The sequence below is a fragment of the Pseudophryne corroboree genome, chromosome 2 (genome assembly GCF_028390025.1).
Source record: "Pseudophryne corroboree isolate aPseCor3 chromosome 2, aPseCor3.hap2, whole genome shotgun sequence".
In the NCBI taxonomy this organism is placed as follows: Eukaryota; Metazoa; Chordata; class Amphibia; order Anura; family Myobatrachidae; genus Pseudophryne; species Pseudophryne corroboree.
Window position 1 is genome coordinate 795,917,034 of NC_086445.1, and position 25,991 is coordinate 795,943,024.

Below are 25,991 nucleotides of genomic sequence, written 5' to 3' on the forward strand. Positions count from 1 at the left end.
ATCCTGAACGCTAAAAATGACGGCAGTTGGAATGCCGACCCACAGGGTCTATTCCCATTTGTGGGTGTCCATGACACCCATAGAGTGGAAATAGAGCGCAGCGTGCCACCGAGCCTGCAAGGGGCTTTGTTGCGCTCGCCCCCCGGCCGGCATTCTGATGGGTGTCGGTATGCTGACTGCCGGGACCTCAGCAGCCGGCATATCATACCAAACCCATTGTAAGCTTCTTGATGCATTTGAAAGCACCCACTAAGGGGTACTATTGTTACTCTTAGATATATATTGGGCATAATCATCAGCGCAATACACGCACTCTATTTCAAAGTTTGGCTTAACCTGTGCTTAATGAATGATCCTTGGTTATAATACTCATAGGTGTCCACATATAGGAGAATGTATGTTTGACTTGTATTTTGCCTACAAATCTGCTTGACGCCTGATAATATATATATTTTTTTGGATTTTCTCACTCCTACTAGATTTACCAAGAATTAACTAAATTGTAATAGGTACAATTCTTTCTGTAATCTCCTTCTTGGTTTACTATCCTTCTGTGGACTCTCATCCACGATCAAGGGTGTACAACGCCACAGCAGTGGTGTTTGTTACACCTTGCCTAACGTGGAAAGCAGATCCACATATTACACTTTCCTTTTTTCTCCAATCTACAATTTCTACCATTCATATATAGGTGCACTCTCATTGGTAGATAGCTTCTCTACTATCAAACAGCTCTCGGGCTGGGTCAGTACGTGGAGAGGAGACTCCCTGGGAATACCTGGTGTTGTAGAGTAGGAACTATTCCCCTGTTTTGAAGGGTGAACACCAACAGCAGTATCACCCATACTTGCCTACCTGACCCTCTCCATGAGGGAGAAAATGCTCTGTTCCTGGACTTTCCTGGTAATGTATGATTGCCATCACCTGTGGTGAAACACCTTTCTTATCAATTAACTAGCTCACCACAGGTGATGGCAATCATACATTACCAGGAAAGTCCAGGAACAGAGCAGGTAGGCAAGTATGGTATCACCACTAATCTTTTTTCCCATCTTTTTTCCTTTCTGTGTCTTCATATTCAAATTCAGCGTCAAGCTATGTTAATGTACCCAATATATATCTATTATATGTATATGTGGATTAACTGGTGACCAGCAAAGTGTATGGTATTGACCCAATTGTAGTGGTCCCCTTAAGACACAATATTGACCTTTTCTTGGTCCCATTAATACAGAATTTCTGTACTGGTCAGGAGAAACGGGTGTTAGACAATCAGGTGTCTACAGCCTTTCTAATCACTCCTTGTGAACCAGAGACCAGAACATTTTAACATTTTCTCACAACTTTTCACTTTTTTTGGATCGTAGATGGGTAATCATTTTTAAATTTTGAATAATAAACAGATGTTTTAAATATATTTTCTTGACATATAACCGAAGAACTCTTCTTCTTTGTATAAGAGTGCGCCCACACAAGAGCTTTCTTTTTCTCCCCTTGTTAGTACTTGTACTTTCTAGCTCTGGGCGCATCACCAACTGGGACTACAAGGTATAAATTATTTTTCCATGAATTATAATCGTCCACATTTGGTCTTTCACTAATAAACTGTAATCTAACCTAGACCAATGCCCGGTCGTCCTTTGTCTTGTCGCATTTGAAAGCAGCAAACACAAAATATAAAGCAATTCGTGCTGCGACAAATGCAATGATACACAAAACAAGGAAAACACCTACAGTATGTCAGACCCATTTACATGCAAAGTTTTCTTTTTTACGTATATAATATACACTTTTCTTATGCAAGCAGAAGTACAGTTATTGTTGCGTGTTAAAGTGGAACAGTTTTCAGTGTAAAAGAATATTGTAGCACTCTGGGAAGTGGGAACCAAAACTCTTTCAGTCAGGATGGCTTTAGAAGTGAAGATACATTTTTACAACATATTATTATTCTTATTCTTATTATTATTATTATTATTATTATTATTAACAGTTTCTTATATAGTGCTGCAAATTCCGTTGCGCTTTACAACTGGACACAATTGGAAGACAAAACCGAGTAAAAACAAACAGTCATAGAGGTAGGAGGGCCCTGCTCGCAAGCTTACAATCTATGGGTAATACAGTAATCATAGCGAAGGTGCGCCGGGATTCCGGCTGTCGGCATTGTCGGCTGTCAGGATTTCAGCGTCGGTATCCTGTACGCCGGGATTCTGACAGCCAGCATTTTAACTGCAACCCCAGAGGACTTATAAGACTTATGGCATGAAAACTGCATTATAGCAGCTGGCAACCTGAGTTTAACGGTTCCGGTATGAATGGTCGACCATGTTATGGTCGACAGTCATTAGGTCGACCACTATTGGTCGACATTGACATGGTCGACATGGACACATGGTCGACACATGAAAATGGTCGACACATGAAAGGTCGACACGTGAAAAGGTCGACATGAGTTTTTTTTAACTTTTTTGGTGTCGTTTTTTGCGTAATGTGACTGGGAACCCCAATTAGTGCACTGCGTCCCCTCGCATGGCTCGCTTCGCTCGCCATGCTTCGGGCATGGTGCCTTCGCTCTGCTACCGCTTCGCTCGGAACAGATTACCATTCCAATCGTAGTCCACGTGGATCGTAAAGTATGGAAAAGTTCCCCAAAAGAAAAAAAGTTAAAAAGATCATGTCGACCTTTTCATGTGTCGACCTTTCATGTGTCGACCATTTTCATGTGCCGACCATGTGTCCATGTCGACCATGTCAATGTCGACCAATAGTGGTCGACCTAATGACTGTCGACCATAACATGGTCGACCATCTGAACGGATACCGAGTTTAACTGGGCCTTTCTATTAAATGTGAAAATTAACATAAAAGCATTGTACCACAGATACTCATACTATGCAAAAACAAGGTCTTTACAACTAAAATAAAAGAATAAAAATCTAAATCCAATTTCTGGATGATTACGTTATTTTAAAAACATTCAGCAATAAAAATCTTTGATAGACTAATCTCATATCTAACCCATTTCTTATAAAGGGATCAATGTATTGAGAGTTGATTTATTCTTTTTCCATAGAGAATATTTTTCAGTACATTACATTTTAATAGAGCAGAGTAGAATGTCCTAAGGTTTTCTGATGGAGGCATCAATCTGCAGTGAGCCATCTGAATTGTTTTCCTGCACAGGGGACACCTGCAAACACAAAGGTAAGAAAAAAAAAAATTCTCATAGTTTTATGATGGTTATAACGCATGATACCTGCTCTTTATAAATAATACCATTTATAAATCAGGAAGGAATAACAGTCTACTCCAGAGGTTCTCAAATGCGGTCCTCGAGGCACCTCAACGGTCCAGGTTTTAGGTATATTCATGGCTCAGCATAGATGGATAAATAAAATTGACTGAGGTGCTAATTAAGTCACCTGTGGCTAAGCATGGATAAACTTACATTTTGTACTGCTGGGGTGCCTTGAGGACCGTGTTTGAGACCCTCTGGACTACTCCATCTGCTCTCATGAGCATGTGTGGGGCAAGCAGGTTAGCAATGAATTTGTTGGACTGTCAGGTATCTCAGAGGTGCAGAACAGATAGAATACCGCTTGGCCCGATTGTGTACTATGAGTTGCTCTGTCAGTAGGCTGTGTCTGTGTCATGGTGAGCATTGCCAGCCCTTGGTTGTTCTATTCTTTTTTAAGGATTTGGGAACAAAAACTTGGCTTAAAGGGGGGCCTACATATAATATTAAAAAATAGTCAAAGCTATTGAAACACTTGCTGTCTTCTCTCCTGATAATGATACTGTCACATAATAGTAACTATGAGCTTTTTCTAGATGACTCTTTTCCTGGCGGTACATCCACCATACTTTCTTCCACGGAAAGGCAGTTCTCCAGGGGTCAGCTTGGGACTATCTCTATGGCCTAGAATGTAGGTTTGGTAAACCTTCTCCATTTCCCCAACCAATATGACAACACACTGGTACACAAAGTAAAAAAAGAATCCTCCTTTTAAGTTTTGTTGATATTAATTAATGAGATAAAAATAAAAAGATTGGTGATGCAAATAAATAATAATACCAATAAAATTTATATTTTTCCTTTGTTCTTTATAGTTGCTTTCAGAATGTCACACTATTCAATAACTGTTTTTATTTTGCAATAAAGTTAAAACAAACCCATTAGTACTGAAGATCAATACATTAATGTCACATTCTACAATCTATATATCACGATCTTAGAAATATTACCTCATAAAAGCTATGTTTTAACCCACTGTAAATATACCAAGCCCTACTCCCTTATTATAATGTCCCACTTTTGTTTCCCTAAATCCCCAAACAAATAATGTTACCAAATCCTAGCCTCAAATTTACCACTACATTCACCAACTTATTAATCACAGTAAGACTCAAATTCAACTATATCTCCACTCTGGACCCTTCTACCTAATTCTGCCTAAAATGGGTGATCTTAAATTGCTATCAACTCAAAACTCTGTAAATACACCATTATTTATTTTATGTGCATTCTTTTTTTTTTTTTGAAATTCTTTATTTTTGCGTGGTCAGGTACATAAAGAAGGCATTCTAGGAGTACAAGGGACATATGGCCAACCTAGCCAGTGTCCAAAATAGACCACAGTTTTCCAGTGAGTAACAGGGTTAATTGGTATGGGAAAAACAATCAAGTTCAAACATGGGAATCGGGGGGGGGGGGGAGAAGAGAAACAGGGGGGGGGGGGGGAAATAACCACATTTGTAACCATACATAATATAAGTCTTGAGAACAGGACGGTCATAATAGGGGGGGGAGGAAACGGAGAAGAGACACGGACAGAGAGGGTAATAGGAGGAAGAGATAATTGAGAAAGATAGGAGATGAGATAAGGAGGAATGTCAAAGGGAGAAGTAAGTGGGTGCCCATGGGTCTACGGGAGGAGCTGGAGCAGGTGGAGGGAGCCGGCTAACCACGTTCAGCGGCGAGCCAGGGAGCCCAGACCTGCTCGAAGACGTGGCCCCGGTCGTGGAGGTAATAGGTTATCTTTTCCATTGAGGCGATGTGCCAGATTTTAGCTTTGAGGGATAGTAGGGAGGGTGGTAAGGGGTTCTTCCAGTTGAGGGCGATCAGTGATTTAGCTGCGGCTAGAATGTGTGAGGTCAGCTTTTGGGAGAATTTATTGAGGAGTGGGGGGGGATAACACAGTAAGGAGACCCAAGGGTCTTTCATTACAGGGGATTCTAGAAGTGAGTTGAGGAGGGAGTGGACCAGATCCCAGAAGGGGACGATAACCGGGCAGGTCCACCATATGTGGAGCATAGTACCTCTCTCCCCACAGTTCCTCCAGCAGGCTGGAGAGGAGGACGGGAAAAATTTGTTAAGACGGTCGGGGGTATAGTACCAGCGGTAATAAACTTTGTAGGCCGTTTCCTTAAAGGCGGTGGCAATAGAGCTTTTAGCAATCCCTAGTCTCATGTCCTCCCAATCCTGAGTTTCAGGTGGGGGCCCGAGGTCCCGTTCCCATGCAAGTTCATGGGGCCGGGATAGGGGCAGGGAAAAATCCAGTAGGAGAGAGTAAAGTTGGGAGATTGTGCCTTTGGAGGAGTGGGAGTTGACACATAGGGATTCAAAGGGAGTAAGGGCACGGAGTAAGGCGGTGGAAGGGAGGGAGGTTAAAAAGTGGCGTATTTGTAAGAATTGAAAGGGGTTGAGTGGCTGTGAGGGGGTTTTCTGCTGGAGGTCCGGGAGGGACAGCCATTGGCCTCGATCGGCAAAGTCGATTGGGAATTTAAGGCCCAGAGTTATCCACGTCCGGGATCTCGTAGCTGAGAGTCCGGAGGGAAACATGGGGTTCTGCCAGATGGGGGTTAAGGGTGAGGGTGTAGTAGTGAGACCCCACTTCAGAGAGAGGGTGTCCCAGGTTTTGAGGTTGAATTTGATGGTGGGAAGAAGTTTAGAGGTTGGGGGTCGAGAGGCAGAGGGGAGTCCCCATAGGGGGGTCAGATCTGGGATGCCAATGAAGGCTGCTTCGATGTCCAGCCAAGAAACCGATCCTGGAGGAGCGTAGGAAGTGACAATGTGGGATAAGTGGGAGGCGAGGTAGTATAATTTGACATCGGGAAGTCCTCTGCCTCCCATGGAGGTTGCTCTTTTCAGGGTGTTGGCAGCAATGCGGGGAGGTCTGTGGTTCCAAATAAAGCGCACAAGGGCTCGTTGGATATTGCGGAGGAAGGGGGCCGGGACCGCCACAGGGAGAGTCTGGAAAAGGTAGAGCCATTTGGGGATTATGGTCATTTTAACTGCTATGATCCTGCCCAGCCATGAGATGAAGAGACTGTTCCAAGAGGTCAGGTCGGCTAGTGTGTTGGTAAGAAGGGGTGGGAAGTTTTCCCGGAAGAGGGAGTCGTAACGCGGGGTTAGGTATATCCCTAGGTATTTTATCTTTGAGGGTTGCCATTTAAATTTAAAATTGGTGCGAAGGGACTCCGCCTGGTGTTGGGGGATATGTAGCATCATGGCCTCAGATTTGGAGTAGTTGATCTTGTAGCCTGAGATGAGGCTATAGGCTTGTAGAACCGAGAATAGGTTTGGGAGTGAAATAAGGGGCTGGGTCAGGGAGAGTAGGATGTCATCTGCGAAGAGGGAGATTTTGGGATCTGTGGGGCCTACCTTTATTCCGTGTATATCTGGATGTGTTCTAATTTGAGAGGCAAGGGGTTCTATAATAAGGGCAAATATTAGGGGGGAGAGGGGGCAGCCCTGACGTGTGCCATTGGAGATGCTAAGTGGGGCGGATGGGGTACCATTGATAAGGACGGTGGCCGAGGGGGTGGAGTATAATGCTAGGATGCTGGTGAGGAAGCCACCGGACAAGCCATAGGCCTCCAAGGTGGGTCTCAAGAAGTCCCAGGAGATCCGGTCAAATGCTTTTTCGGCATCTAAGGAAAGCATGATCGTGGGGCATCTCCTGGAATTAGAGATATGTATAAGGTCAATGGCACGTCTGGTGTTGTCTCTTGCCTGGCGGCCCGGGATAAAGCCTACTTGGTCGTAGTGAACAAGGGAAGGGAGGTATGGGTTAAGACGGTTGGCCAGGATCTTAGCGAAGATTTTCAGGTCTAGGTTCAGGAGGGATATGGGGCGATAGCTTGCGCAATTAAGGGGGTCCTTGCCTTCTTTGGGGATCACCACAATTCTAGCCTCTAGCATCTCAGGGGGAAAAGGGTCGCCTTGGACAATCCCGTTGAAGAGAGAGTGTAGGTGGGGGGAGAGAAGGGCAGAGAATTTCTTGTAGTAGAGAGCGGTGAACCCATCTGGGCCCGGAGATTTGCCGTTTTTTTGCATGAGTATAGTCTGGGTGATTTCTTCCACCGTAATCTCACCGTTGAGAAGGTCCAAGGCGTCCGGGGGTAGTCTGGGTAGTTTAGAAGCAGAGAGAAAGTGGGAGATAAGGTCGGATCGAGGTTGGGGGGAAGAGCCCGGTGGAGGGGGCGGAAGGTTGTATAGGTCGGTGTAGTAGGATTGGAAGGCAGCTCTAATGGCTGTGGGGTCCTGAATAAGTTGGTTGAGAGAGTTTCTGATAGTGACAATGTTGGTTTTGGCTCTTGTGGAGCGGAGTCGAGCCGCCAGGATCCTGTCCGCCTTGTCACCCTTCTCATAAAAGGACTGGCGAAGCCACTTAAGGCGCTTGGCCACCCGTGTAGTAAGAAGAAGATCGAGTTCCGCTTTAATGGTGCGAAGTTCGGACAAGACCGCCTGGTCGGAAGACGCCTTGTGTTGGGTCTCAAGTGCATGGAGTTTAATGGAGAGCCTGTTGTATTGGGAAAGGGATTGCTTTTTAGCTTTTGAGGCTAGGCTGATGAGGTGTCCTCGAAGGACAGCCTTGTGCGCCAGCCAGAGGGTGGGTCTAGAAATATCGGGGGAGTCATTTAAGGTGAAATAATCAGAGATTTTGTCTTGGAGATGGGACTTTGTCTCAGGGTTGTGTAGGAGGGAATCGTTGAGGCGCCATGTCATAGGGCGAGGACGGGAAGCCAGACCTGCGAGGTCGCAGGAGATGGGGGCGTGGTCGGACCAGATCAGTGGGTGGATATGGGCATCGCGGAGGTTCAAAGCAAGATCATGACTGAGCAGGACCATATCAATGCGGGAGTAGGAGTTATGCGGGGCAGAGTAGAAGGTGTAGTCGCGGGCAGAGGGGTCTTTTATCCTCCAGGAGTCGTAGAGAAGTTGGGATCGCATGAGTCGGAGGAGGGATCTAGAGCGAAGGGAGTCTGACGGGGAAGGAGTAGGGGGAAAGGTAGAGCGGTCTAGCTGTGGATTGAGAACGGAGTTGAAGTCACCTGCAAGTATAAGGTCGCCCTGTCGGACTCGAGTGAGGAGATTATCTATCCTTGTAAAAAACCGTTCCTGTCGCTGATTAGGGGCGTAAACGTTAACCAGGGTGCATATATTATTGTTGAGTTTACCCACTAGGACAAGGAATCGGCCGTCTTTGTCAGCATGAGAGTCTAGGAGTTCAAAAGACAGGTGGCGGGCAATTAAGATCGCTACTCCACGTTTTTTGGCTAGGTGATCGCAGGCATGAAAGGAAACGGGAAATGGTTTACATTGCAGGGTAGGGTGAGATTCGTGCACGAAGTGAGTTTCCTGTAGGAAAATCAAATCGCCTCTATGGTGTTTAAGGGAGGCAAATAGCTTGCCTCTCTTTTGAGGGCTGTTCAAGCCCTTCACATTATGGGAGAGTACCCGGAGACCCATGGGCAGGCAGCAGTGAGGTGGTCGGATTTGAAAGGGCGGGAGTGGTTGGGGGTGGAGAAGGGGGAGGGGGAGACTTTATGTGCATTCTAAACAATTGATAACTTTATAAATAACCTAATCCCACAGTAACATCTAGCATCCAATCAACAGACCCACACACTAATATTACTCTAATTTATACTTTAACTTAACATAATATTGAATTACTCAAGAGGCTTAAGACTGTATATGGGCACTATTTCATTGGTGCACTTACTGGAAACATTGAACACCGTAGTCTAAAAAAAACAACAACAAAAACCCCAGTATTTTCCTGAAACTGTTTTACTGATGCCTGACCTAACGTCTTTCTTAAATCCTCTGTCTGTTAATGTGGATTGAAAGTATAGATACTGTCCCTTGTCCCTAGATACTTACTGTAGACAGGTACTCTGCTGCAGTGGCATACATGATACAGCTTATGCTCCATAGACAGAGTCTCTGTACAGTATTACTATATTACACTCACTGTAGACCAGTGACGTGCGGTGAGGTCATTGGCTGGGGAGGCACTGGCTCCTGCCCTTCTGCACTATATATATATATATATATGGGATACCGTTATGATCCTGGCGGTTGGGTTCCCGGTGCTCGGAATACCGATGCTGGGATCCCAACCGCCACAATCCACAATCCTGACCACCACAATACTGACATATTCTCCATGACACCCACAGAGGGAGAATACAAAAGTGTGGCGAGTGAAGCAAGCCACCGAGCCCGCAGCGTGGCAAACGCAGAGTGCCCGCAAGGGGCTTCTTTGCGCTCGCTCCACTGACGGCATTCCAGGGGCCGGCATTCCAACGTCAGGATTAGAATTATCGGGATACCGAAGCCGTTGACTAAAGCATGCTGCACAGATATATTACCACATGGATGGAATATTGTTTCTTTATGCATTAAATAATTTATTTTCTAAAATCCTGGAGTGATGTGCTGAGTGTGGGACATTGGACACACAACAGAGGATTATATATATATATATATTTCTTATGGTGCTTGCATACCTGGATTGTACAGAAGGCAGAAGCGCTGATCAGCAGCAGCACCGTCAGCTACAGCCACCCAGCCAACCAATGCAGCCACCTACACAAAATTCATATTTTGCTCCGCTGCCAATTGGTGACATACAGTAAGCTGCGAAGGAGGAACCGCCACACCAAAACATGTGGGCTACTCAGGGGCAAACGCAGGATTTGTTGAAGGTGGTTTCCATAATTTGTATATACAATATATATATATATATATATATCCATACATAGTAACGGCACTCCCATCCCTAAAGCAACCAGAAACATACAGATAGAGAGGGGGTGCTGAGACACTGCGATCATCAGAGCTGCAGAAGAACCAGGCGGCACTCCATAGGCTTTTGTAGAAATAGCAGAATTGTATTAGGCAAAACGTGTTAAACAAGCATAGATGATTCCACCTACATATATATATACCGGGATCCCAAACAGTGAATAGCCCGACTGGTCGGCATGCTGACCAGCAGGGACTATTTCCACTCCCCCCCCACCGGACATCTAAAAGTCGGATATACATATAGGGAAGGGTGCCTTCAAAAAGGACTAATTAAAGTTAGGTGCAGGATTGCGGCATTCACAGGACTTTAGACATCCAGGTATCATCCTCCCATCTTAGCAGTACACTACATGATGCAGTGTAATCATGTCAACATTTCATTTTAATATTTAAAATTTCGTCATGACGAAAAAAAAATATATTAAAATTAAACATTGACATGATTACACCGCATCATGGAGTGTACTGCTAAGATGTGAGGATGATACCTGGATGTCTAAAGTCCTGTGAGTGCCGCAAAAAAATAATAAAAAATAAATAAATAAATAAAAATAATTATATATATATATATATATATATATATATGTATATATATAATTATATATACACACAAAATATTCCAGCAGCACTCCTCACCAGACCACTGAAAACATATGATTTTATTCTCTGGAATCCCTTGGGTCAGTGAAGCCGAAACACTGTATCAGACGGCACCCACTGCAATAAGGACCTTATTGCAATTACCTCTTGTTAATGAAGAAAAAACACCAGCATGTATGTACATATATTTATACTTACAGTAGTTGTACTTAGATGCCGGCAGCACAGGACAGGTGCTGGTAAGGAACGAAGCTGGGCACTCTGCTTTATTAGGCTCTGCCCACTCGCGGTGCCGCGATTCACGGGTCTATGTGAGGGGGCGGGGCCAAGAATGACACTATTCTTATAGAATCGTGTCATATGAGTCCCTGCCACTCATTATACATATGGTACAAACGGCATTATACAAAGAGGTGCAGGGCTTCAAGTCTGCCTGACAGACTCCCACCACGTGATTCATGCCATCCGCCGGGTCCCGCAGCCGCTTCCCCTCTTATGTGTGATTGGACAGCTGATCCAGTGCTGGATCCTCTGTCCAATCACAACTGCCTCGCTGACAGGGGCGTTCTTTGATGTGGGCGTCCCTGTCAGCGAGGCACTTGTATAAGTGCCGCTTTGCCCTCTTTTTTGAATAGACTTTTACAGCCCACTGGCTGACTCCGCCCCCCGCTTTATCCCGGCTCCCATTGTCAACGGGAGGCACTGCTATCAGTGCCTCCCAAACTAATTTAAAGCATTAAAATTAATAGATTAATATGAAGAAGTTAATTATGACACAGAATATGTGTCATAAGTATCTTCTTCCTATTATTTCAATCAGTAATGACAGGGGAGGCACTGCCTCCCCTGCCACCCTGACTGCACGTCCCTGCTGTAGACTGGCCTACTTGACTTTGCTGGGGCACACTATCTCCCTCTCTTCATTGGATGTAGGGCTGATGGTAACCCCCACTTCACTGTGGTACCTCAGAACTAACCACCAGTGGTCAGTTGCACCCTGCTTCTTCCTACTGGCATTTCTAGTCTGTTTTGCATCTTGCAACTCCTCTCTATCCTCAGCCAGCTCTATCATCTCGAGAGAGCTTCTAGCTTTGCTGTCTTTCCTGTTCCAGTCAGCAGAGGATGCCAGAATGTGTAGTCTTCATTTTCGTCCACTGCAGCAGCCAGAATCCACCTTGGCATTGGGGGGCATCATACAACTATATACTGCCGATTGACACATACCTGCAGTTCATTTTCAGTTTTAAATGGAAAATCTTATGTGGCTACCACCCAACAGTGAATATTTAAAAACAAAAACAAAAAAAACTCAAACCAACACTTGAACTAGCATTAATTAAAAAAAAAATCTTTTAAAGTTGTGCTGTACAAAAACCTCACAGACGTACTATGAATGTACCCACACATGAAGAATGAGATATCCCTCCCGATGCGGTCATATTCAATGAAATCTTACTATTTGCACTACATATTTTCTCTGACGTCCTAGTGGATGCTGGGAACTCCGTAAGGACCATGGCGAATAGACGGGCTCCGCAGGAGACTGGGCACTCTAAGAAAGAATTAGGACTACTGGTGTGCACTGGCTCCTCCCTCTATGCCCCTCCTCCAGACCTCAGTTAGAATCTGTGCCCGGCTCGAGCTGGTTGCACACTAGGGGCAGGGCCGAAACTAGACTTGTCAGCACCCGGGGCAAGGAAGCATTTTGGCGCCCCCCCCGCATTACACAAAAAATTATCATGTTATCAAATATTTAGAAAGGTGATACCATTGAACAAAATTGCGCCTCATGTGCCCCAAATGTCCTAAGCATCTGTCACATAGCCCCTGTGTGTCCCCACACATTGCACCACATTACTGCACTACATGATTACACTAAGTGCCCTTTATATTGCACTACACTACGTACATGCCCCTATATGCTGCACTACATTACTACACTATCTCCCATACACTGCACTACATTACATGCTCCTAACACTACGTACATGCCCCTATATGCTGCACTACATTACTACACTATCTCCCATACACTGCACTACATTACATGCTCCTAACACTACGTACATGCCCCTATATGCTGCACTACATTACTACACTATCCCCTATACACTGCACTACATTACATGCTCCTATACACTACACTACGTACATGCCCCTATATGCTGCACTACATTACTACACTATCCCCTATATGCTGCACTACACTACTACACCATCCCCTATATACTGCACTACATTACATGCTCCTATACACTGTACTACATACCCTATATGCTGTACTATATATTACTTCATTACACTACACTACATCTACATTACCAACAATAACACTGCAGGCAGGTATCCCCATTTTACACAGTGCGGCAGGCAGATATCCCCATTTTACACAGCGCGGCAGGCATATATCCCCATTTTACACAGTACGCAGGCAGATGCCCCCATATTACACAGTACGCAGGCAGATGCCCCCATATTACACAGTACGCAGGCAGATGCCCAGATATTACACAGTACGCAGGCAGATGCCCCCATATTACACAGTACGCAGGCAGGTGCCCCCATATTACACAGAACGCAGGCAGGTGCCCCCATATTACACAGTACGCAGGCAGATGCCCCCATATTACACAGTACGCAGGCAGGTGCCCCCATATTACACAGTACGCAGGCAGGTGCCCCCATATTACACAGTACGCAGGCAGATGCCCCCATATTACACAGTACGCAGGCAGATGCCCCCATATTACACAGTACGCAGGCAGGTGCCCCCATATTACACAGTACGCAGGCAGATGCCCCCATATTACACAGTACGCAGGCAGATGCCCCCATATTACACAGTACGCAGGCAGATGCCCCCATATTACACAGTACGCAGGCAGGTGCCCCCATATTACACAGTACGCAGGCAGGTGCCCCCATATTACACAGTACGCAGGCAGGTGCCCCCATATTACACAGTACGCAGGCAGGTGCACCCATATTACACAATACGCAGGCAGATGCCCCCATATTACACAGTACGCAGGCAGATGCCCCCATATTACACAGTACGCAGGCAGGTGCCCCCATATTACACAGTACGCAGGCAGGTGCCCCCATATTACACAGTACGCAGGCAGATGCCCCCATATTACACAGTACGCAGGCAGATGCCCCCATATTACACAGTAAGCAGGCAGATGCCCCCATATTACACAGTACGCAGGCAGGTGCCCCCATATTACACAGTACGCAGGCAGGTGCCCCCATATTACACAGTACGCAGGCATGTGCCCCGATATTACACAGTACGCAGGCAGGTGCCCCCATATTACACAATACGCAGGCAGATGCCCCCATATTACACAGTACGCAGGCAGATGCCCCCATATTACACAGTACGCAGGCAGGTGCCCCCATATTACACAGTACGCAGGCAGGTGCCCCCATATTACACAGTACGCAGGCAGGTGCCCCCATATTACACAGTACGCAGGCAGATGCCCCCATATTACACAGTACGCAGGCAGGTGCCCCCATAATACACAGTACGCAGGCAGATGCCCCCATATTACACAGTATGCAGGCAGGTGCCCCCATAATACACAGTACGCAGGCAGGTGCCTCCATTTTACACAGTGCGGCAGGCAGGTATCCCCATAGGCAGGTGTCCCCATTTTACACAGTGCGGCAGCGGCAGGCAGGTTTCAAGTTGGGGAGAAGGAGGGGGGGGAGAGAGAGAGAATACTTACGTCTTCCTGCTCTTCGGTCCCGCCGCCTCACGTCCCTCGCGCCGGCCGCCTCCTCCTTCATGCTTATCGCCTCTCCCCGAGCGCTCCTGCTCGGGGGGCGGGGCTTTGCGGAATGACGCGTTTGCGTCGTGACGTCACGACGCAACACGTCATTCCGCAAAACTCCGCCCCCCGAGCAGGAGCGCTCGGAAGAGGCGATAAGGAGTAGAAACGGCACTGCCGCCGGGTCTCTCTCGGCGCCCCTCTAAATCCTGCGCCTGGGTCACATGCCCCCCTAGCCCCCCCCTAGTTTCGGCCCTGCTAGGGGCTCTCCTGAGCTCCTAGTAAAGAAAGTATTTATTAGATTTTTTATTTTCAGTGAGATCTGCTGGCAACAGACTCACTGCTACGAGGGACTTAGGGGAGAGAAGCGAACCTACCTGCTTGCAGCTAGCTTGGGCTTCTAGGCTACTGGACACCATTAGCTCCAGAGGGATCGAACACAGGCCCAGCCTCGGTCGTCCGGTCCCGGAGCCACGCCGCCGTCCCCCTTGCAGAGCCAGAAGCAAGAAGAACGTCCTGGAAATCGGCGGCTGAAGACTCCGGTCTTCATTAAGGTAGCGCACAGCACTGCAGCTGTGCGCCATTGCTCCCCATGCACACCACATACTCCGGTCACTGATGGGTGCAGGGCGCTGGGGCGCCCTGGGCTGCAATTAGATTACCTTAAAATGGCTAAAAACACATAATATAGTCTGATAAACTATATATGTGTAAAAATCCCCTGCCATAATATTAATATAAAGAGCGGGAGAAGCCCGCCGAAAAAGGGGCGGGGCTATCTCCCTCAGCACACTGGCGCCATTTCCTCTTCACAGCTCCGCTGGAAGGACGCTCCCCAGGCTCTCCCCTGCAGTTTCCAGGCTCAATAGGGTAAAAAAGAGAGGGGGGGCACTAAATTTAGGCGCAATACTGTGTATTATAGCTGCTATAGGGAAAATCACTTTGTGTAGTGTAAATCCCTGTTTATATAGCGCTGTGGTGTGTGCTGGCATACTCTCTCTCTGTCTCCCCAAAGGACTTTGTGGGGTCCTGTCCTCAGTCAGAGCATTCCCTGTGTGTGTGCGGTGTGTCGGTACGGCTGTGTCGACATGTTTGATGAGGAGTCTTATGTGGAGGCGGAGCAGGTGGCGATAAATGTGATGTCACCCCCTGCGGGGTCGACACCAGAGTGGATGGATATGTGGAAGGTATTAACCGACAGTGTCAACTCCTTACATAAAAGGTTCGATGACATAACAGCTGTGGGACAGCCGGCTTCTCAGCCAGTGCCTGCCCAGGCGTCTCAAAGGCCATCAGGGGCTCAAAAACGCCAGCTACCTCAGATGGCAGACACAGATGTCGACACGGAGTCTGACTCCAGTGTCGACGACGACGAGACTAATGTACATTCCACTAGGGCTATCCGTTGCATGATTACGGCAATGAAAAATGTGTTGCACATTTCTGACATTAACCCAGGTACCACTAAAAAGGGTATTATGTTTGGGGAGAAAAAGCAACCAGTGGTTTTTCCCCCTTCAGATGAGTTAAATGAAGTGTGTGAAGAAGCTTGGGCTTCCCCTGATAAAAAACTAGTGATTTCTAAAAAGTTACTAATGGCGTACCCTTTCCCGCCAGAGGACAGGGTACATTGGGAGACATCCCCGAGGGTGGATAAAGCGCTCACACGCTTGTCAAAAAAGGTGGCACTACCGTCTCAGGATACGGCCGCCTTAAAGGAGCCTGCGGATAGAAAGCAGGAGGCTATCCTGAAGTCTGTATATACACACTCAGGTACTATACTGAGACCTGCTATTGCTTCAGCATGGATGTGCAGTGCTGCAGCAGCGTGGTCTGATTCCCTGTCTGATAATATGGATTCCCTTGACAGGGACACTATATTGCTAACCATAGAGCATATTAAGGACGTAGTCTTATACATGAGAGATGCACAGAGGGATATTTGCCGGCTGGCATCTAGAATAAATGCAATGTCCATTTCTGCAAGGAGAGTATTATGGACTCGGCAGTGGACAGGTGATGCGGATTCTAAAAGGCACATGGAGGTTTTGCCTTACAAGGGTGAGGAATTGTTTGGGGATGGTCTCTCGGACCTCGTTTCCACAGCGACAGCTGGGAAGTCGACATTTTTACCCCAGGTTCCCTCACAGCCAAAGAAAGCACCGTATTATCAGGTACAGTCCTTTCGGCCCCAGAAAGGCAAGCGGGTTAAAGGCGCGTCCTTTCTGCCCAGAGGCAGGGGTAGAGGGAAAAAGCTGCACCATACAGCCAGTTCCCAAGAACAGAAATCCTCCCCTGCTTCCACTAAATCCACCGCATGACACTGGGGCTCCACTGGTGGAGCCAGGTGCGGTGGGGGCCCGTCTCCGGAACTTCAGCGACCGGTGGGTTCGCTCACAGGTGGATCCCTGGGTTCTACAAGTGGTATCTCAGGGATACAAGCTGGAATTCGAGACGTCTCCCCCTCGCCGTTACCTCAAATCAGCCTTGCCAGCTACTCCCCCGGCAGGGAGGTAGTGCTGGCGGCAATTCACAAGCTGTTCCTCCAGCAGGTGATAATAAAAGTTCCCCTCCTTCAACAGGGACGGGGTTACTATTCCACAATGTTTGTGGTACCGAAACCAGATGGTTCGGTGAGACCCATTCTAAATTTAAAATCCTTGAACACTTATATAAGAAGGTTCAAGTTCAAAATGGAATCGCTCAGGGCGGTTATTGCAAGCCTGGAAGAAGGGGATTACATGGTATCACTGGACATCAAGGATGCGTACCTGCATGTCCCCATTTACCCACCTCACCAGGTGTACCTCCGTTTTGTGGTACAAGACTGCCATTACCAATTCCAGACGTTGCCGTTTGGTCTGTCCACGGCACCGAGGGTATTTACCAAGGTAATGGCCGAAATGATGATACTCCTTCGAAAGAAGGGAGTTATAATTATCCCATACTTGGACGATCTCCTTATAAAGGCGAGGTCCAGGGAGCAGTGGTTGGTCGGAGTAGCACTATCTCAGGCAGTGCTACAACAGCACGGCTGGATTCTGAATATTCCAAAGTCGCAGCTGGTTCCTACGACGCGTCTGCTGTTCCTGGGTATGATTCTGGACACAGAACAGAAGAAGGTGTTTCTCCCGGAGGAGAAGGCCAAGGAGTTGTCATCTCTGGTCAGAGACCTCCTGAAACCAAAACAGGTGTCGGTGCATCACTGCACGCGAGTCCTGGGAAAGATGGTAGCTTCTTACGAAGCAATTCCATTCGGCAGGTTCCATGCAAGGATCTTTCAGTGGGATCTGTTAGACAAGTGGTCCGGATCGCATCTTCAGATGCATCGACTGATCACCCTGTCCCCGAGGGCCAGGGTGTCTCTGCTGTGGTGGCTGCAGAGTGCTCATCTTCTAGAGGGCCGCAGATTCGGCATACAGGACTGGGTCCTGGTGACCACGGATGCAAGCCTCCGAGGTTGGGGGGCAGTCACGCAGGGAAGAAACTTCCAAGGACAATGGTCGAGTCAGGAGGCTTCCCTACACATAAATATTCTGGAACTAAGGGCCATTTACAATGCCCTAAGTCAGGCAAGACCCCTGCTTCAAAACCAGCCGGTGCTGATTCAGTCAGACAACATCACGGCGGTCGCCCATGTAAACCGACAGGGCGGCACAAGAAGCAGGATGGCGATGGCAGAAGCCACAACGATTCTCCGATGGGCGGAAAATCACGTGATAGCACTGTCAGCAGTGTTCATTCCGGGAGTGGACAACTGGGAAGCAGACTTCCTTAGCAGGCACGACCTCCACCCGGGAGAGTGGGGACTTCATCCAGAAGTCTTCCAGCTGATTGTAAATCGTTGGGAAAGGCCACAGGTGGACATGATGGCATCCCGCCTAAACAAAAAGCTAAAAAGACATTGCGCCAGGTCAAGGGACCCTCAGGCGATAGCTGTGGACGCTCTAGTGACACCGTGGGTGTACCAGTCGGTTTATGTGTTCCCTCCTCTTCCTCTCATACCAAAGGTGCTGAGGATAATAAGAAAGAGAGGAGTAAGAACTATACTCATCGTTCCGGATTGGCCAAGAAGGACTTGGTACCCGGAACTGCAAGAAATGATCTCAGAGGACCCTTGGCCTCTGCCTCTCAGACTGGACCTGCTACAGCAGGGGCCCTGTCTGTTCCAAGACTTACCACGGCTGCGTTTGACGGCATGGCGGTTGAACGCCGGATCCTGATGGAAAAGGGCATTCCGGTTGAAGTCATTCCTACGCTGATCAAAGCTGGGAAAGATGTGACAGCAAAGCATTATCACCGCATATGGCGAAAATATGTTGCTTGGTGTGAGGCTATGAAGGCCCCCACAGAAGATTTTCAGCTGGGTCGATTTCTGCACTTCCTACAGTCAGGAGTGACTATGGGCCTAAAATTGGGATCCATTAAAGTCCAGATTTCAGCCCTGTCTATTTTCTTTCAAAAAGAACTGGCTTCACTGCCTGAAGTTCAGACGTTTGTTAAGGGAGTGCTACATATTCAGCCCCCTTTTGTGCCCCCAGTGGCACCTTGGGATCTCAACGTTGTGTTGGATTTCCTAAAATCACATTGGTTTGAGCCACTTCAGACCGTGGAATTAAAATATCTCACGTGGAAAGTGGTCATGCTTTTGGCCTTGGCTTCGGCTAGGCGGGTGTCAGAATTGGCGGCTTTGTCCTGTAAAAGCCCCTATCTGATCTTCCATATGGACAGAGCAGAATTGAGGACGCGTCCCCAATTCCTCCCTAAGGTGGTATTAGCGTTTCATTTGAACCAACCTATTGTGGTGCCTGCGGCTACTCGGGACTTGGAGGACTCCAAGTTGCTGGACGTAGTCCGGGCCCTGAAAATCTATATTTCCAGGACGGCTAGAGTCAGAAAGACTGACTCGCTGTTTATCCTGCATGCACCCAACAAGTTGGGTGCTCCTGCTTCTAAGCAGACTATTGCTCGCTGGATCTGCTCCACGATTCAACTTGCACATTCTGCGGCTGGACTGCCGCATCCTAAATCAGTCAAAGCCCATTCCACGAGGAAGGTGGGCTCTTCTTGGGCGGCTGCCCGAGGGGTCTCGGCTTTACAACTTTACCGAGCTGCTACTTGGTCGGGATCAAACACGTTTGCAAAATTCTACAAGTTTGATACCCTGGCTGAGGAGGACCTTGAGTTTGCTCATTCGGTGCTGCAGAGTCATCCGCACTCTCCCGCCCGTTTGGGAGCTTTGGTATAATCCCCATGGTCCTTACGGAGTTCCCAGCATCCACTAGGACGTCAGAGAAAATAAGAATTTACTCACCGGTAATTCTATTTCTCGTAGTCCGTAGTGGATGCTGGGCGCCCATCCCAAGTGCGGATTGTCTGCAATACTTGTATATAGTTATTGCCTAACTAAAGGGTTATTGTTATGAGCCATCTGTTCGTGAGGCTCAGTTGTTATTCATACTGTTAACTGGGTATAGTATCTTGAGTTGTACGGTGTGATTGGTGTGGCTGGTATGAGTCTTACCCGGGATTCCAAATCCTTTCCTTATTGTGTCAGCTCTTCCGGGCACAGTTTCCCTAACTGAGGTCTGGAGGAGGGGCATAGAGGGAGGAGCCAGTGCACACCAGTAGTCCTAATTCTTTCTTAGAGTGCCCAGTCTCCTGCGGAGCCTGTCTATTCCCCATGGTCCTTACGGAGTTCCCAGCATCCACTACGGACTACGAGAAATAGAATTACCGGTGAGTAAATTCTTATTTTGGCACACAAAAGATCTTTCAGAAATCTGAATTTATTAAAATATCTTTTCAGGGTTACAAACAAAACAAACAAAAGACAGATACAGTACATTTCACCATTAATTTTACCTTTTGAAGAACCTAATTAATTTCTTTTATTTACTTTTTTATCATGTTTTATCAAAGTTTTTCATTACACAAAGTCAGACACAAAATAATGTGCAGATGCTCTATTGGTTTGGAGAATAACGTCACTAAACATAGGTTTAAATCATAATAGGAAGGTTGTACTCGTGGCCAAGGTCAAATCAAAAAAGATCATGTCAATATTAAAGGTGTATTGTTAGTATTACTATTATCATTTTTGTAAAAAAAAAAACATATTATATCACACTGAACATTAAGGTGAATCGTGTTAAAAACAAATGAAACAGGGCAACAAGATTTGTCCACAAGTCTGAGTAAAATGTGATAATGATTCCAGGGTTCTCCAAGTCAATTTATGAGGACAGTAAGTGTTGCTAAGAAAAATAATTTCACTTCCTTTAGGACATTATTACTCTAGATAGGTTTTTTTAATATAAAATGAAAAAAAGTATATAATTAAAAGGACCACAAACTAGCACTTTCTAAACAAGATGTCACAATGGGAAATTCAAACCCAGTGCTATACATTATACAACAGTTGTGCTACTGGACATATACAGCTGTTGTGTGTTACTACTGATCTAGTACTCTAGTGAAACCAATCATTTAATATGTCAAAGTGACTATCCATTTTACTAATCAAGCATCGTCCAATCTTGATCTTCTAGATGTCCACACTGGAAGAAATCAGTTTAGTCAGTTCATGAGTTGAAACATGACAGCAGGCCTTATTCACGTTGGTTAGCAAATCAAAAGAGTTAGCAACTGGGCAAAACCATGTTGCAATGTATTTTTTTCAAAAATTTCCAAAAAAAAGCTAAAATCTCAGAATTTGGGCCTTTTTTGTTCCTACATTATTATTAACCTCAATAACATTCCTTTCCAGTCTTCCCGCTCAATTTTGACCTCCTCACAGCTCACAATAATGTTTTAATTCAGTTTAAGCCAACGGCTGCAGTGAGTTGGCTGGTTGCTAAGCAATATAGCAATGGCACAAACACTCGGCAGTTTACAGCAAATCTATGAAACATTGCCATGGAAGCAGCATTGCAATTGCAATCCTTACTGAAAGAGGTTCTAAGAAATATTGCCACAGAGCAGTGTCAGAAATTCAAACTGGAATTGACCTTGGGCACAAACCCACCTTCCCACCCACCCTTATGTTGGATATTTAAAAGGACATGCACAGTTTAACAAACCAAGCATTTCAACGACAGGCACTGCCATTTTTTTGGCTGATGTGCTTGGTTTGTTTGGGTCCCCATAAAACAAGCTACCAATGGGCTTAAGGAAGCTAAGCTAATAGTGCTGTCAATGATCTCTACAGTGTCAAGATGTCATCATCATTATCCTCACTCTTACCCTTATCAGTGTTTACATCATCCTCACACAATATTAATTCATCCTCACTGAAATCCACCATTACAGAAGTCTCTGTACTTTGATATAATTGCCGGTAAAGGTCTTCTTCTTGGAATTTGTAGTTTATTTTGATCATCATCATCTTTTCTACATTTTGAGAAAGTAGTATCCTATGCCAATCACTGACAAGGTTTCCGGCTGTGCTGAAAACTCTTTCTGAGTACACACTGGAGGGTGGGCAGATGAAGTAATGCAAAGTGAGTTTATACAATGGGCCTCCAAATTGCCTTTTTCTCCTTCCAGTAGTCAAAGGGACTCTGTGATATGCCTATTTGTACGCTGTCATTAATACAATCCTCCACCATTCTTTGGATGTCAATGTATCAGATGGAGTTATGGTACAGGTGTCACTAATTTTGGCCAATTCTTTTAGACCCAACTAGATGTCAAAATATTGTGTTGACTCCTTTGCACCACTGGGTCTGTTGGGAAGCGAATAAAGGACTTGATCTACAAGTCAGACATATAAAACTCACTGCTTTTCCACAAGTCTAATTAGGGGAATCACCTGAATCAAGCTAGGAGTGTCTGAACTCACTTCACAGGTGACTACTTCAAAGGGTTTCAGCACCTTGCACAACTTGGAAAGTATTCTCTACTGTATGGTTTGTTGTGTAGCTTTGGATGGCTTGTTGCTGTTCCTTCATCTGCTAAAGCATATAATGGGTGAAATTCCACCTTTTTATCACCTCTTGCTTTAGTTGGTGGCAGGGTAAATTAACTGTTCTTGCAGCCACTGCAATCTACTACATGCTGTTGCTGAATGCTGAAAATGTCCTAACATTTTTCAGCCCACAGACAGCATCTCCTGCACGCCACTTTCATTTCTTAGAAAAACTCTGTACCACCAATTTTATTGTGTGAGCAAAACATGGGACATGTTGGAATGAGAGTTATCAGAAATCACAATTCTTCAGGAGAATACAAGCCATTTTGCTATGATATCCAGGGCCTGCGCCACCACTAGGCAGCTGGAGTGCGGTGCCGCATGCTGCTGATGAACACTTTCTCTTTTATTGCCTTAGCTGAGCTCCTTCTCTTCCTTAAAAGATGAGGAGCAGGGATGCTGCGGCCACCCAATTGGTATGAGCCGACAGTACTGATGGTGTAAGTGTAACCCATTGGCAGTGGCTCTAATACAGTTCCTGTAGCAATTGTCTGCTCCTCTATGTGATAACACCCAACATTTTCCCTCCCCGCTTCTGCGATCTCACCCCACATGCTACTAGCCCCCTCAACTACCTGCAATTGCATCCCACATATATTATATCCCCCCTCATGCGATTACAGCATATTACACCCCCCACCGCAATTGCATCCACACCCTGTGATCGCATACCCCCCCTCTCAATCCTTCATGACCGCAACATGTATAGCCTCACTTCAATCATTGTCGGGTCCCCCCTACTGTACAACCAGTGTTACCAAGCCAAGACCTCAATGCTGTTAGCCAGCTAGTTAGTCATTGAGCCACCATATGAATAAATAAATGTCTCTCATTGCTGCAATATGACCGCATGTGTACGTTATTGGTGTAGGTCAGCGATACTGCCACTGCAACCACGATCCTGGACAACAAGGGTTACTTATTGCTATTTATACTGGAGCATGCCTGTGGAACTGGAATCCCGGCTTCAACCTCCAGTTCCACTAATATATATAACAAACAAAAAAAAAATATATAAAAAAAGTAAGATAGATCAGCTGCTCATTAGCAACGTTTGCGTATCTATTAAATTAGTAACTTATCCGCTAATAAAAATCCCTCATATTCATGATGTGCACTATAAAGCGTGTGTACATACACCTGAAGAGTGATGCAAGTTATGGGCTTCTACAGCACTGACCCTCATGTTACTGTACTTTTGCCAGATTAATTTATCTTTGTGTTCTCTATGTGGTGCTTTTCAGCCATTTGTTTATATTATTTGGTCCTTTATTTTTTTTCTGTCACCCTGTATCTGAATCTCTGCCTTAGATAAGATTTTATCCATAGTCAGTGCTCCAAATAAAATTACATTTAAGAGTTAAAATAATAATGAATGAATATTCCAAGTAACATGCTGCACAGGGAAGCTGCTGTTTAGTGCAAACTTGTACAACAGATTATCTTAATCATTTCTGCTCTAAACACAGTGATACTGTAGCTGTAGCGATCAGTTTAAAATGAACCGTCACCGGTGCTTTTTGCATATCTGCTAAGGGGTGGTCTTCAGGTTGCCAACTGTCAGGATCCCGGCGCACAGTATACTGGCACCGGAATCCCGACAGCCGGTATACCGACAGTTTTTCTCCCTTGTGGGGGTCCACAACCCCCTTGGAGGGAAAATAAATAGCGTGATAGCGCGCCACCGTGCCCGCAGCGAGCCCGCAAGGGGCTCATTTGCGCTTGCCCCACTGTTGGTATGCCGGCGGTTGGGCTTCCGGCGCCGGTATGCTGGCCACCGGGAGCCCGGCCGCTGGCATACCACACCACACCCCTGCTAAGTGTGCACGCCTGAAGGCAAATCATACCTGCAATTGCAGTAACAATGTTATATACACTCTGATAGAAAGTGTATCTAACAGGGGTGTGGCTCATAGGATCCACAGTAACTAGGTTGACGGTAATTAGGTCGACTACTATTGGTCGACAGTGACTAGGTCGACACTTGAAATAGGTCGACATGGTCATTAGGTCGACATGAACAAGGTCAACATAGAAAAAGTTCGACATGAGTTTTTAGATTTTTTGGGTGTCGTTTTCTTGGTAAAGTGCCCGGTAACCCCTATTAGTGCACCGTATCCCCTCGAATGGCTCGCTTCGCTCGCCATGCTCCGGGCAAGGTTACTATTCCCAATCGTAGTCCATGTGGATCGTAAAGTATGAAAAAGTTTTAAAAAATGTGAAAAACTCATGTCGACATTTTTCCATGTCGACCTAGTGACCATGTCAACCTATAGACCATGTCAACCTAATGCATGTCGACCAATAGTGGTCAACCTAAGTGCAGTCGACCTAAAGACCGGATCCCATCTAACAGATGCTTACAGATAGTCAAGGGGTTGTACTTAGAAAATTAAATCACTGGGTATATTTTTTTTTTTTTTTTAAAGTCCCTATAGATGGCACATTCCCTAAAATTCCCATAGCGCTAAGCTTGCAGCACATTTAGGATGCACAGGGTAATACAGGGAGCGGCACCAGGACCTCCCTCTACTGAGATGGAACAGGAAGGTCATACAAAGTTAATACTGTGCGTGATAGATACAGATCAGATGTTTGGTCCCTTCTGCTAATGTCTATTTCTGATGGCTGAGACATGGAGGTCATTAATTCATTAGTCTCTGATTAATTACTGGAGTAACACATGTGTAATTGGAATAAGCAGTGATCTGGGAGGAAGAGGCCGCCTTGGTGATGTGTTCAGGGGTAAATTGGAAAGCTAAAGCTGGCATTACCCTACAGAATTTGATAGAAAAGAGTAGAAATACAGAATCAAAGTGCTCCAATAAAACCCAGTTCCACAAGTACACACCAAATCGGTGAATAATAAACAATTGCAGTACCGTATTTTAGGTGTATCACATGTATTAAAAAGATTATTTTCCCTTAGAACATCAATGGGAGTCCAGAAACAGCCTTTCACAGCCTGTAACAGATTGTAACCCCTTCGTATATACAAGGGCTCCAAACCCCATAAAGGGGTATAAAGAGAAGAAGTGCAATAGTGCAATTATCCTTTTATAATAAAAAATGTATTTATTTGTACATCGCACGTACAATAGACATACGGAATAAAAGCGCATCGACATCCCTATAGGCATAAACAGCTACTGGTCAAAGAATCCTGGAAGCATCCAGATGGTTACGAGCACCCTGGATAAATGGCTCTGGAAACCAAGATCCAGTACAGCAACTTAATACCAGGTGAAGATGGCAGCCTCAGCAGGATGGTATAATGGGGAGATATTACGCTTAACTCCTTTCAGACAAATGTAGTCCTTCCTCCGAAGCAGATCACAATGTCCCATAACTCCCTATTTATACCCTAACTAATACATAGTTCACCTGTTCTACATCACCGCTAATCAGCGTGATATCACATACATCATGATACATGTGCAGAGCAGTCCCGTAGCCGGAAACAATATGGACGTGGTTCCACCAAACAGGAAGTCCTCGTCACAAAGGTTTGTTTGCGTTCCAGCCACCGATGGTGACA

The 25,991-nt window shown here is 46.0% G+C and overlaps 1 long non-coding RNA gene across 1 annotated transcript in view; it reads right to left on the reverse strand.

Moving 5' to 3' along the window:
- Positions 1-3,042: 3,042 nt before the first annotated feature.
- LOC135051259 (uncharacterized) overlaps positions 3,043-25,991 on the reverse strand; it is a 66,000-nt gene continuing 43,051 nt past the window's right edge. Inside the window, exon 2 of the long non-coding RNA XR_010242140.1 lies at positions 3,043-3,190. This is a non-coding gene — a long non-coding RNA (uncharacterized LOC135051259). The remainder of the gene's footprint in view (positions 3,191-25,991) is intronic.